The sequence below is a fragment of the Lissotriton vulgaris genome, chromosome 9 (genome assembly GCF_964263255.1).
Source record: "Lissotriton vulgaris chromosome 9, aLisVul1.2, whole genome shotgun sequence".
Classification (NCBI taxonomy): Eukaryota; Metazoa; Chordata; class Amphibia; order Caudata; family Salamandridae; genus Lissotriton; species Lissotriton vulgaris.
The window spans coordinates 1,218,158,333-1,218,169,898 of NC_141697.1; positions in this window are offsets into that span (position 1 = coordinate 1,218,158,333).

Consider the following 11,566-nt stretch of genomic DNA (forward strand, 5'->3'; position numbering starts at 1 on the left):
GGTTTGTTTTTAAGGCTGTTGGGGTATTTTAAGGAGTAAGAGTGGGTTATGATTATGGGGTGCAGGTGTATTTAAAGGGAGCAGGGTGGGATTAGCACACAATATGAGACATGCCATGAAGGGCGGAACGTACCACACGCCCCCAGTGTTTGTCACGCCCCCAGCACACGCCCACAGCACAACACAGACACACCCACAAGGGACTACTTTGCTGGCACGGTTCTTTTACCTTTTAAATGTATATAGTGGGCGTCTGCATGGCCTATGTCATTCTGCTGCAACTGCCCTTTCCAACGCTGTATTGGGTGTTGTGATTGGTGCTGTGGTTCCTAAGATTACCCACCTCAAAGGTTTGGGCTCTCACTTTATTATATTAGTATGGATGGCCAGCATACCCTCATGAAAGCTGGTCGAAACTGCATCTCCATGTTTATTTATTTATTTTTTTTTAAACACATTTTTATTGATAGATCACATAGAAGAAAAAAGAAGTCGCAGACCCCTGTACCCCAGAGGTATCTGCAGGAAACCAATTTATTTATTTATTTAATGGGTTTTATATTGCGCTGGCTAGACCTGGGGGTATCAGAGCGCTTTACATGAGGATCATGAGTTACAGGTTACAAGTTACATTTGTTACAAAAGCAACATGTCATGAGTGTTGTAATATCAGGGGTAATTAGCAGTGCATGGTGAGGACACGAGTTAAAGTTACTTTAAAGCTTGAGTTACAGTTACTTAAGGGCTTGGGTTACAGTTACTTAAGATAAGTAAGACTGGTAAATATCAGTGGTTTTCAGAGTTTAAATGTTACGTTTTCACTAAATGTTTCACATAATTATAACATTACCTTAACCTTTGTTTTTTTCATTGAATTTCTAAGTTGTTTTTTAATGTAAAGTAAGATATATTTACAATTCCTAACTATGAAATCACTTTAATCTCCGGTTTTGTTGGTGAATTTCTAGTTTTTTTTTTAACAAAGTAACATTTTATTACCATCATAAAGCCAACCCCTGCGGTGCACGGCCTGTGCCGGTGCACGGCCTGTGCCTGTGCACGGCTTGGCCATAGGGCTTGTCCTCCATCCAACTCGTGGCAGGCAAACAGCCTTGCACAGCATGGGGCTGGCCAAGCCCTGTGTTCAACCATATGCCAGAGGCCAATGCCATGCCACACACAGCTACACTCAAGCAGATGTATTGACTTTGTCAAAGAGTCATAATACCCTAATATAAAAAGTGAGCCTCTTGGATTACTCAAGGGGTGAACATATTAATATGTAAAGCAGATTTATCGTCTTTCTCCAAAAATCACCAATACTGTTAATCTAATGAATATTTCCGTAATTCACACAATGCAATGTTTAATAATAGTGATCCTAAAAATGTTTAATGAAGCTTTAATTAAAAGAAAATCCCTGTGGGTCTTTCTATTAATTTCGTTTTTGATATTTCATTTTGTGGGCTGAAAAATGTCAAAAGAAAAACTCAGACCTATTTTTTTTTTAATTTAAACAAACATGTTTTTAAGTCTTTCTTTTAACATTTAACCCACACAATTACATTATAAAACCAACCACAAGTGAGTTCAGCACTCCATCTTAAGACTAGAGCATAGAGAAAAATATGGTAAGTTCTCCTCGGGTCATGAAATTAATGACCCAGGGAGCTTACAGTTATATTTTGTTGCTGGGTGGCTGCCACACTGCTACACTCCTTGCACCCCCCCCCGACATAGAATAAATGTTTGTAGGGAAGCCACACAGCAAAAACATATGTAAATAGACCTCACGCACCGCAAGCACCATTTGAGTGTCATCCGCATAGGCACCAACAAAACCGGAGATTAAAGTGATTTCATAATTAGGAATTGTAATTATATCTTACTTTACATTAAAAAACAACTTAGAAATTCAATGAAAAAAAACAAAGGTTAAGGTAACGTTATATTTATGTGAAACTTTTAGTGAAAACGTAACATTTAAACTCTGAAAACCACTGATATTTACCAGTCTTACTTATCTTAAGTAACTGTAACTCGATCCCTAAAGTAACTTTAACTCGTGTCCTCACCATGCACTGCTAATTACCCCTGATATTACAACACTCACGACATGTTGCTTTCGTAACAAATGTAACTTGTAACCTGTAACTCATGATCCTCATGTAAAGCGCTCTGATACCTCTGGGTCTAGCCAGTGCTATATAAAACTCATTAAATAAATAAATAGGCCGTGAGTCCCATTCCAAATGATTTGAGTACTCATGCTAAGTCTGTGATGTAGATGTTAAACAAAGTCGGATTTAGTGACGATCCTTGCGTAATTCCACATGGGAGTCTAGGCAGCACTTGTGCTTTCTCTTCGAGACATGCTGTATTCAGGATATGTGCATAAAGCTCCGCCTAGTTCCTGACCATCTTTTTAATTGGCTCCTGTCCTTTGTAAATGGTGGCTTTTCCTTGGTTGTTAGGCTTTGTAGTCCCTCCTTAGTAACCTCCCGTAAGGACACCCCCTGTTACATGTGTTGTTACACCCTAGGTTTTAATTACAGCTTCAAAGCACTATGTTCTTAAAGGCCTTCAGGCAAACATTCACTTGGTCCTAAACTAGATTGGCAGTGGTTACTTTACTCACTAGCACATTTCACATTTATATTACACCTATAAATTTCCCTTCATCATAATAATTATTTTGTCACATTTCAGTACTACCAATTGTATATATGGATATAGCAAGTTGAATGTACTTGTGCTACTGTCTTGCATGCAATGCATTATGGGTAGGGTAGATTTACCATATCTTCAAAGTGTATGATGCTCACTAGGGACCTCTAGGAGCAGCGTGCGGTACTGCACCTACCACATCTCATATTTATATTAGACCTTCTATAAATGTCCCTTCATCAGCTCCACAGAGTACAAACTAATCCAGAATGAATATAAGAATTGTTTTGTCACATTTCAAAGCTACTGATTGTATATATGGACATAGCTATCTTAAATGCAATGCATTATGGGTAGGGGTGCTTCAGAGTTTATGATTCTCACTAGGGACCTCTAGGAGCAGCTTGCGGTACTGCACCTACCACATCTCACATTTATTTTAGACCTTCTTTAAATTTCTCTTCGTCATCTCCACATAGAATACAACCTAATCCGGAATTAATATAATTCTTTGGTCACATTTTAAAGCTATTAGTTGTATATATGGACATAGCAATTTGAATGTACTCGTGGTACTGTCTTCCATGCAATGCATTAAGGGTAGGGTGGAGTTTTGTATTTTTTTCCCCTCTTGTCACGGTATCGTTTCTGGTTCAGATACACCAATCGTCACCTTCCACAACACCCTATTTATTGGTCAGTCATTGGTAACAAACTTGGCAACAAGTGCGCAAGCTATCACATTGACCTTTTACCTGTAAAGGAAAAAGGTCACGTTAGTCAAATACATACAGTAAATAACTACATTTACTCCACCTGTTTTCATCCATCTTCTCCTCTGCCCTGTCGCCAACCGCTTCCTGGGTTAAAGAAAAAAGGACAAAAGCAGGTTAGTGGCCCCTCCGGGGTCCCCCCACCCCCGTGCAAGTGTACCCCTTTGGGTCCTTAGTCGTCTTCATCTGATCCGTCCAGAGCAGCGTAGTCACGCAGGAGGCTGTGGATCATCTTACAGCACACCAGGATTGATGTCTCCTTCCCTACTACCAGGCGGTTTCTGGAAAACAGAAGAACATCTTTAAAACAGCACAGGAGCCTCCAGCAGCCCTGGAGGTCACCTAGTGCATGTGTCCCTAGGAACAGACCATACATCACAGTCAGCATGGATGCATGAACTAGGTATCCAGGCCCTAAGCTCCATGCCTAGGACCTTCAGCAGGTCCAGTGCGTACGTGCACTCCCAGAAGAGATGGTATGTCGTCTCATCCACAGTGCACCCTGTCGGGCAGGACCGGTATCGGTTGAGTCCTCTTGTGTGCGTGAAGGCTCTCACTGGAAGTCCTCCTTGGATGGCCATCCAGGCGATGTCTTTGTGCTGGTTCAGAAGTGGCTTGGATGTGACATTTCCCCACAAGTGGTCCGCTGTTCGAGGGTTAAGGGTGCATTCAGGCCCTCTCTCTCTTCCGAACCCAGTGTCTTCGAGCTGCCCTCCAGGAAACTATCCACCTGGGCTCTCTTTGACTACTTCGGTGAGTAAAGCTCGCCGTAAAAGTCGGTTATGACTCTCATGGCTTGCTCTTTCTCACCTTGGAGGTTGCCCTCCGAGTCCCGAAGCTCTACCAGCGGTGTGCAGGCTGAGTGAAGTTTCTTGAAGAAGGAGTTGCATTTCTCGTCCTTCTCGAGGTTCTCGGTTTTGATCCGGAAGATGATTTTCCTGGATTCCACCATAAAGTGCTCAGAGAGCCGTTTTCGGGTTTCCTCCAGTTTGTCATCCACGTCCCATCCCCGAGCTCAAGTTCATACATTTGCTGCAGTTTACTCTGCAGCTTCCTGGATGACTACTTCTTTTCCTGTGCTGCAGCTCTGCTTGCATCCTGCAAAAAACTCCAGAAACGGTCCTTCACCCATTCCCACCACTTGCCTACGGAGTGAAAGAGGTCCTTCATGTCTCTCCACTCTACGTGCATGACTCTGAGGTTCACCACTAACTCCTCATTTTCCAGCAACGAGCAGTTCAGTTTCCACGATCCTGGGCTGGCGGGTAACTTCCCCCTTGAAACTGACTGCTCTGTGGTCAGAGAAGTGGATCGCATCCGTGAAGCTTCGCCCACGCTTTACCGTTGTGGAGGTGAATAGGAAGTCTATCCGTGAACTCACAGATCCGTCTGGCCTACTCCACGAAAAAAAAATTCCTGACGTTCGGCCCCATGCTCCTGATGACATCCCACAAGGATGTCTCACGTACCATCTCCACCAACAGCCTGGACATCACATCCATCCCTACAGTGTCTGACCCAGTGTGTCCATCCAACTCTACAATGCAGCTGAAATCACCACCCATCAGGATGGTCCTGGAGGTCACAAGTTGCATCCTGAGCACCGTGAACGTCTTTAGTCGCTCATTCTTCCCTGGGGGGCATAGACATTGATGAGCCTAGGAGGCTCATGGTCCAAGAGCCCTCCACAACCAGCACTCTGTCGTTGACCTGTTTGGTGACCTTGTCCACAGTGAAATACCTCCCCTTGATCAGAATGGCCACTCCAGACGACTTGCACTTGTTTCCGCCAGACCAAAACGATGGCCTGTGCGTCCACTGTCGTTCGAGCTGACGGTACGACTGGGCATACTGAATCCTGCATTCCTGCAGAAAGTAGATATCTTGGCTCTGAGTGAACAGGAATCGCAATGTGCCGATCAGCCGAACCGGATCATGCACAATTCTGACAGGGTGAACAATGATACAGCCATTGTCTCTGCACTAGCAGTCAGTGTCCGGTTCGAAACCTACTGGAGTTGAATGAACTGGGGTGCTTTACTTGGGGTACTGAGCCACCTGCTGGTCCTGCTCTCCCTCTCCTGTGCTGTCTTCAGTTTTCCCGATGAAAACCTCTGTTCCCACGTCCGGGGCCCACTGTGCTGTCTCTTCTGTGGTTCCCATCATGGTGAGCTGCTGATGGAGTTCATGGAGTACCGACTGGAGTTCCTCCTGGTCTTCTTCCTGGTCTTCTTCCTGGTCTTCCATCTCTTTGTTGTGGTTGTCTTCCTTGCTTTCCACGTTGGTGACGTCGTCGTCCTCTTCCTCTGCGCCTGCCTTGTTCAACTTCTTGCTGGCCGCGAAGTCCTCTTTCCTTGCTAGTGTCCTCTTCCTTCTTCCCCGCTGGAGGGTTGTGTCCGGTGCTGTTTCCTCCGCCAACTTCTCTGGCTTGGGTCTGGACTGTGGTGTTTCATGCAGAGTTGCCTGCTGGGCCTTGGCATTGGACCGTCTCTGTTTCTCTGACTCCTCCCTCTCTTTTTTGGTCTTCTGGCACAGCGTCTGGGCCCGGACTTGCTTGTGGTACTGCACCTTGACAAGCAGTGCTAGTGCCTTGCTCACAAGGAACCTCTAGGAGCAGCTTATGATTCTGCACCTTCAACATCTCACATTTATATGAGTCTTTCTATAAATTTCCCTTAATCCGCTCCACATAAAGTACAACCTAATCCGGTATTAATGTAATAATTCTTTTGTCACATTTCAAAGCTACTAATTGTATATATGGACATAGCTATTTGAATGTACTTTTGGTACTGTCTGGCATGCAATGCATTATGGGTAGAGTGGATTCACCATATCTTCTGCAGGGTGCAGTACCATTTATTTATTTTAAATGTTTTATATAGAGCTGGCTTAACCCAAGAGTATCAGAGCACTTTACAGGATTTGTAAATACATAATAGCAGAAAAAATGTAGTACATTTAGGTAAAGAGGCAGGGCAAACTGTAATTTTAAGAACTTTTTTTAAAACTAGGAAGACCTAAATCAAACAACAGATCAGAGATAGAAGAAACTGGAAGACAGTAAAGATTAGATAGAGTGTGAAAAGGGGGCAGGCGAGAAAGAGAAGGACAATTTTGGAGGGTGCGGGGTAGGGGGAAATCAGGTGAAAGAAAGTGGGGATTGTAGGAGAGTAGGGTCTGCTTCCTATGGTTACCCCCACTTTTTGCTGTGTTTCACTGGTTTTTCGACTTTAGTATGGCTGTGGCCCTGCTAATCAGGCCCACAGCCGCCTGGCTGTTTTCTCTCTCTAAATTGATACCATGTACTTTAGGTATATACCAGATTGGTTGCTGGGTCACCCTTGTGAGCCCCTGTATATGGTACCTTAGGTACCCAGGGCATAGGTGCACCTGAGGCCTACCAGGGGCTGCAGCATGTATTGTGCCACCCCTGGTTAGCCTTCCAAACTGACACCACAGGTTTGCAATTGCAGCCTGGGTAAGGTGGTGTAATCACCCCATAATTATTTTTATTTATTTATTTGAATTTATAAGGCGCAACAGCTACCCGCAGTGGGTTTCCCGGCGCAAGGGATAGACTGAAGTAGAAAGAAGGAGACAACAACAGTACCATAGACCAATCAAAGCGGCATATAGATCTATTGAAAGAGTAGAGTTTTCCGTTTTTTCCGAAAACAGAATAGATTGGTCTCTGATTTCAAAGCGATGGGTAGCGCGTTCCAGTATTTGGGGCCTAGATGGGAGAAGGCCCGACCCCCCCATCCTTACAAGTTTAAATCTTGGAACAACGAAGTCGCAGTTGGCAGAAGATCTTAGTGTGCGACTAGGCTTGTAAGGTTGGACAAGACCCTGCAAGTATTTTGGGGCCGAACCCTGCTTGATTTTAAAAAGATAACACAGGGCTTTGAATTTAATACGGCTAGAGACCTTGAGCCAGTGTAGATCGCGACGTGCCTGTGAGGCCGATGATCTCCTCGGTATGTTACAGAGAAGTCGGGCCGACGAATTTTGTACAACCTGGAGTTTGTTAATGGTAGCAGCGTTGGCACCGAGGTAGAGGACATTTCCATAGTCCAGGCGAGAAGTTACTAACGCCTGGACAACGGTTCTCCTGGTGGCATGGGGCAGCATCCATAGAATTTTCTGGAGCCATCGCAAGGTGGCAAAACAGATGGCGGAAACCTTAGTGGCCTGCTGCCTCATAGAGAGTTTGTCGTCTATGAGAAATCCGAGGTTGCGAACCACAGAGGATGGCTGGGGGAGGGGTCCCATGTCGCTGGGCCAGTGTTGCAGGCCCCAAAGATCTTTATGCTTCCCCAAAATGACGATCTCGGTTTTGTCAACGTTTAACTTGAGGAGATGCCTCTGCATCCACTCAGCTATACGTGACAATCCGGTCTTCACGATCGATACACTGTTGCACTCACTGCTGGAAAGGGAGAAAACAATTTGGGTGTCATCGGCGTATGAAAAAATAGTCAGCCCAGCGTCCTCCGCGATGGTAGCCAGGGGTCTGACGTAGATGTTGAACAATAAGGGGCTGAGTATGGACCCCTGCGGAATGCCATACGCCGATGGACATGTGGCAGATGTGGCTTTCGTAGAGAAGACCTGGAAAGTGCGCTCGCTTAAAAAGGAGGCAATCCAGGCTAACGCAGGACCATCTACTCCCAGGGACCGGAGAGAGTTCAAAAGGATGGAATGGGACACAGTATTGAACGCCGCGCTCAAATCCAAAAGGATGAGTGCAGATGTTTCCCCGCGGTCGATACCGTGCCGCAAACTCTCCGTCACCCCGAGTAGAGCGGTCTCGGTGGAGTGATGCGCACGAAAACCAGACTGAGAAGAGTGTAAAAATCCTGAGCTTTCCACAAGATGGTTTAACTGAGTGTTAACATGCCTTTCCAGCACTTTTGAGAGAACAGGCAGCAAGGATATGGGTCTAAAGTTGGCGAGGTTAGACACATCGGCTCCTGCCTTTTTTAGGAGAGGAACAACCATTGCATGCTTCCAATCCTGTAATACATGAGACTCTGTTAGAGATGCATTTAAGAGTCTCATGAGAACCCGCCGGGGTTCGAGATCCAATCATTTTAGGATTTTCGCAGGTACAGGATCACGAGGTGAACCAGATCTTACACTGCTCAGGCAGGAGAAGAACGAGGTATCATCAAACAGTTGCCAGTTTGTGACCTTCACCGTTGGGAGTGGTTGTTCGATCCCTGCAGCCTGTCCCGATTGATGTTCATTTACTGTCAAGGGAGCGCTCATAGAATCGTATATGCGCTCAACCTTGGCAATGAAAAATTCCGCAATGGAGTTACACTGGACTTCCTCCAAAGCTGGGGGTGTCGGGATAGTGTCCGCTCCTGTCAATTTTTTGACAACGGAAAAAAGAGTGCGTGGGCAATTCTGTGCTTGCGTCACTGTACTCACAGTGTAAGCAGCTCTCGCAGTTTTACATTGTGAGTGGTATCCCTTTAGAGCCTCTTTGTAAGCAGCCTTCCGTGAGACCGAATAAGAGTGCCTCCATTTCCTTTTGAGAGCCTTGCATTTGGTTCGTAAGACCTTCAAATCAGCAGAGAACCAAGGTGCCGGGGAACGATGTGACCTAAAATGTTTCGGGGTTAAAGGAAGGAGGGTGGTTACAGCATTGGTAAGCCAATGTGATACAGAGGTATTCAATTCCATAACTGGAGCATCACTATCCTCAGGGCGGGTGTTCAAAAGGTGCTGGTTCAACTTTGTGATATCAAGTTTACCCCACCGGTGGATTAATTCACCCTTACCGCAGCCACTCTTTACCAAGTTCTTAGTGTAAAGTAAAGAGAAGTGGACTGCGAAATGGTCGTACCACTCCAGCGGGCGGGCACTCTGTGAACAATCAAAAGGGAGATTGGAAAGAATGGGATCCAATTGACTCTCTAGCCACCTTTTTCTTCACCAAGGTTGATGACATTTATCAAGCCTTCTCTACCAAATCACCTTCAAGGAGAGCCAATTCCCCCACGCCACCTCCTGCAAACATGTTTCCTAGCTTTCAAGCAGTCACAAGTGACCACATAAGAATAATCGTGTCAACAATCAAAACAGGATCGGCTTTGGACCCTTGTCCTTTTTCAGTCCTCCCGCCTGTAAAAGGAGTCCATTATCCCAGTAATCACACAAGTCTGCAATTCCATTCTGCTCTCAGGTACATATCCGGACCCGCTAAAAAACACTCTATTAAAACCCTTATTAAAAAAACCTTCCCTTGACAAAAATGAACTGAAAAACTATAGGCCCATTGCGAGTCTCCCGTTCGTAGCTAAAGTAATTGAAAAGGCTATGAATTCCCAGTTATCTGAATACATTGAAAAACATCACCTCTTGGATGACAGGCAATTCGGTTTTCGGAAGTACCACGGGACCGAAACAGCCTTGATTAAGGCTGCTGACGATATCAAGGCAATCAGGGATCAAGGGGGGACAGCGATCCTGGTAATGCTGGATCTATCCACAGCTTTCGACACGGTCGACCACACCATCCTGGTCGACCGTGTCGAAAAGCTCGGCATCTGTCATTCCGCCAGAGACCTGCTTGCCTCCTTTCTGGCTAGAAGAACGCAGGCGGTCACCTTAGGACCTTTTCAATCGGCGCCACTTTCGTCACCATGTGGAGTTCCCCAAGGCTCATCCCTCAGTCCGACACTATTTAACATCTATGTGTCGGACCTTGCTAATGTCATCAAAGCACACGGGATGAGCCTAACCTCCTATGCTGACGACACTCAGTTGGTATTAGCCATTAAAGGCGATGGAGATCAAGTGGCAAAGAAATTCAAAAAGGGATTGCTTGGCATAGGAGAATGGATGGCCACCAACTGTCTGAAATTTAACTCAGAAAAAACTGAGGTAGTCATCTTTGGACCTCTTCTCCCGGCCTGGCCATCATGCTGGTGGCCAGAAGCTTTTGGCACTCCCCCGAGCCCGACAGCCAAGGTCAGGAATCTGGGAATCATTTTCGACGAAGGACTAAACTTCATGGACCATGCTAATAAAACAGTATCTACAGCCTATCACAAACTGAAGATGATTAGGAAGATTCGCCCCTTTCTCCCGGAGACAGCCATCAAAACTTTGGTCAGCTCCTTAGTTCTGTCAACTCTGGACTACTGCAACGGTTTATTCCTCAACGCACAATCCAGAGTCATAAGGAAACTACAATCCATTCAGAATGCGGCAGCACGCCTGCTCTCTGGAAAAACAAAACACGAGCCCATATCAAAAATCATAAAGGAATACCATTGACTCACAATCCGGAATAGAATACATTTTATGTCCTGATGTATAGTCTATAAGGCACTCAAAAATCAAGGACCACATTTTTTGAAAGAGCAACTCCAATTCTACAAACCAAGTAGACTGCTACGATCAGCCACCCTCAACCAGCTAGTTATTCCACGCTCCAAAACAGTGTCCTGGGGCGATCACCGCTTTTTAGTAGCAGCCCCGAAACTGTGGAATACTCTTCCCCAAAATATCAGGTTGAGTCCTTCCCTTCTTCACTTCCGTAAACTTTTAAAAACTTGGCTGTTTGACCAATGACTCCCCATTACTCTCTTTAGCTCTCCTCTTCACAAATAAGTGCATTTTCAGCGCCGAGACGCCTGCGGGTATTTGTCGCACTTTAGAAATGGCAAAAATAAAATAAATAAATAAATAAATGTCCAGCAGAGTGAGTGGATCCAGAATTACGCAACAAAAGGTTGAGAGCCTCCAGATCAGATAGAAAGCGCTTGTTGATGGTACAATAAGGATCTTCTAAATGCAGATTGAGATCACCAAGAATGGTGAAATCTGCTGCCCTAAGAAGTAAGGGAGCTATGGTCTCAGCAAATGAAGAGATCCAACTGAGGGCATTGCCAGGGGGGCGATAGACCAAGAGGCCCGATAAGGTAAGTTGGGGATTAATTGCTAGTTTGAATAAAGCAGTTTCGCTTCCGGACAAGGGAAAGGCTTCAAGCTTACAAGTATAAGTAGACTTGAAGATTATGGCAATGCCCCCCCCCCCCTTTCCGGAGTCTCTGTCCAATCTCACTATAACATAATTGTTAGGAACTGCGGTGGCAATATCCGGACCA